Source organism: Elephantulus edwardii, unplaced genomic scaffold (assembly GCF_000299155.1).
Source record: "Elephantulus edwardii isolate Elephantulus edwardi_28Jun2011 unplaced genomic scaffold, EleEdw1.0 scaffold00006, whole genome shotgun sequence".
NCBI lineage: Eukaryota > Metazoa > Chordata > Mammalia > Macroscelidea > Macroscelididae > Elephantulus > Elephantulus edwardii.
Genome location: NW_006399756.1, coordinates 31,526,061 through 31,529,076, shown reverse-complemented (window position 1 = coordinate 31,529,076; position 3,016 = coordinate 31,526,061).

Below are 3,016 nucleotides of genomic sequence, written 5' to 3'. Positions count from 1 at the left end.
TTAGATCCCACCCCTTCTCCTTTGATCTTGCAAACGTCTTGTTTATTGGCCACTGATTGGCCAATATCTAAAATCAGCCCGCCTCTGACTTTTTTTGGGGGGCGGGAGAAACTTAGACTGAACTTTGATAGGCTAAACCACTCCAGCTACTTTGACCGCGACCATTGGCCAGCACCACGTCGGGACCCGATTGGCTAAGGAAAGAGCGTGCTGCAAGGGGCAAAAGAGACTGGGTTTGGGCACTTTATTGGCGACCGTTCCGCTGCCCGCGCTGCGGGCGGGATTGTATTCGGGGCGGTGCCAGGCGTTCAAGGTCAAACCGCCGACCGAGGCTTTGGAACCCGCGCTTGAGCGGCGGTCTCAGATCCCGAGCCGGTCACTCGCGGGCGGCCAGCCCGAGCCCCAAGAGCTCTGTTCCCGCGGGATCTCGTGGCTGGCGCGAGGCGGAGCCGGCTCGGGACGGGCATCCCCCCGCGCAGCCCGGCGACCGGTCTGGGAAGTTGTTGCGACATGCAAGCCAAGGCGATCTCACCACCCGGGAGGCCCGCGGCGACCATTTAACAGTCTCCTAGAGTGTTGTCCCCTCAGGCTTCTGGCCCATGTAGACCCTATCTCATCAGCCTCAACTCTGACACCTAAAGTTGCTCAGTAAACCTTGCAGTTGAATGAATGAGTTCTCCAGGTCCCTGGCTCCCGCTGGGCACCGTGCCACGCCAAGAGCTGGAGGCTAGGAAAGGGAATGTCGATCTGGGGTGGGACGCCAGGTGGAGGCTGCATCCCAAACACAGTGTGCAAAGTATGACAACTAATAAAATGCGAACGTACAGCTTTTCCTGGGTCTGACATAAGTATCTTATCCCTGAGCTGACTCACAGCTCCCAATGCCTGGTGAGGGTCTAGAGTCTGAGAACAATGCCAGCAGTTCTAAGCATCATGACCACTTTCCTGGGGATCAAGGGCTATTGCACTGGGGCCGGTACTACAGAGATGTTTGAGCTGAATAGTTGATTCTGAAATTGGGAAGTGTGCCTCCTCGCTCACACACACAAATACACACACTCCTACATCTCACTAGCCCAACACTTAAATCTTCCTTAAAACACACACACACACTCCTACATTTCACTAGCCCAACACTTAAATCTTCCTTAAAACACAGCTACGCGCATGCCGTGTTCTCTCTCTCTCTCACTCTCTCTCTCCTCTCCTCTCCTCTCCTCTCCTCTCCTCTCCCCTCCCCTCCTCTCCTCTCTCTTTCACACACACTCACTCTCACACTCCTACACCTCACCAACCCAAGGCTTGAATCTTCCTTACAAACCCAATCCTTGATGTTCTTTAAATCCTCAGTAGCACCCTACACCCACAGTTTCTCAGTCCTCAGTCAGGCCCTTGTTATTTTCTTTTTCTACATTTTTTTTCCCAGGCTTGTGACAGAACACAGTAGTCTAAATACTAAGTCTCACTTCCTTTTGTAATCAAAACCTCAAGGTTTAGCTTGGGCACCTAAGAGTGTCACTTAAAGTGTATATTTTATACCGCTTTCATTACAGTTAGCTTTGACTTTGTGAAAACATCTAAGTGAAGACATCTGATTGTGTGTGATTGTTTCTTTCAAGGGCAAGGATATGTCCTCCTCTTCCTTGTTATTTCCCTTCTTATCAACTATAACATAATAGACTCCGGAACTGACAACGATTTTTGGCCATAAGGACAAACGAGGCCAAAAAAAAAAAAGGTAGCCAAAACTTCCATTCTTAAGGTCGTGTCACCTTTGGATACTGTGCTTAGGCTGGTACACAAGAAAGCTTACATAAACTTTGGCTGTTAATCCTTAATAGCTGAATTTGTATTCTAACCAGGGTTCTTCACCCTTTTTTTCCAAATGAAAATTCTCATTTCTAAACATTCTGCTACCCCTGCCTACAATATACATAGCCATCTTTTCAACCATCACAAATTAGCTGACATGAGGTATGAGGATACTCACCACATAAGAAAATAAGGCATTTTAAAAAGACAAGAATCCCTAAAGTATGAAAAATAAACCTTAAGTGCTATATGAATTCAGAGATAGAGGGATAAGGAGGTATTAGATAATTTCAGCCATATTCAAGTTGGAAAGTGTATTTAGGAGGACTTGTGGAGAGTAAGGCATTTAAAGAGAATTTCTGTTTCTCATCTTCTACATCTATTATTTTCTAAAGTTCATCTTCCTGAAAAAGAAGTTGAGACACTTCTCTTTCCTCACCTTCCCTTTCTCAATCTTTCTGACCACTTTACAAATGAAAGGTTTTCCCTTACCCATCTTTCATCTATTGCCCTCTCAACTCATTTCATTGCCATCAAGTCAGAACAGACTCATAGCTGACTTTCCATTGAGATTCCAAGGCTGTAAATTGCACAGGAAGAGATTGCCCAACTGTTGGTGGATTTGAATCACCAGAGAGGCAGGGCCTTTGGGTTAGAAGCGCAACTTCCGTATGCCATCAGAACTCCCTATCTGTTGCCCTAGTGCATAAAAACTGCCAGAGTTGCCCAACAATGCCATTAGCAAGATACTCCAGTAAACTTTACAACTTTCCTGATTTACACATATTTCTGTTAAGGGTAAAACAGACTTTGCTGTTACAGTTAAGTACCACAGGGTCAGCTCCAACTTGTGCTGACTGTAAGTAGAACAGAATGAAATGCTGCCTGCTCCTGTGCCATCTTCCTGATCATTTGCATATGTGAGTCCATTGTTGTGTCATGTCCTTTTCCACTGATTGGGCTTTCCTGATGACCTGTCCAAAGTAAGCAAGTTGAAATTCCCCCATCCTCACTTTCAACATACATTCTAGTTGTTATTTCCTTTTGGACTGATGTATTTGTTCTCCTGGCAGTCTATTGTATACTCTGTACTCTTCACCAGCACCACAACTCAAATGCATCAGTTTTTGTCTTTCTTTTTTATTGTCCAGTTTTGGGTTTTTTATTATTATTAAATTTTATTAGTTTTAATGAACATTTACAG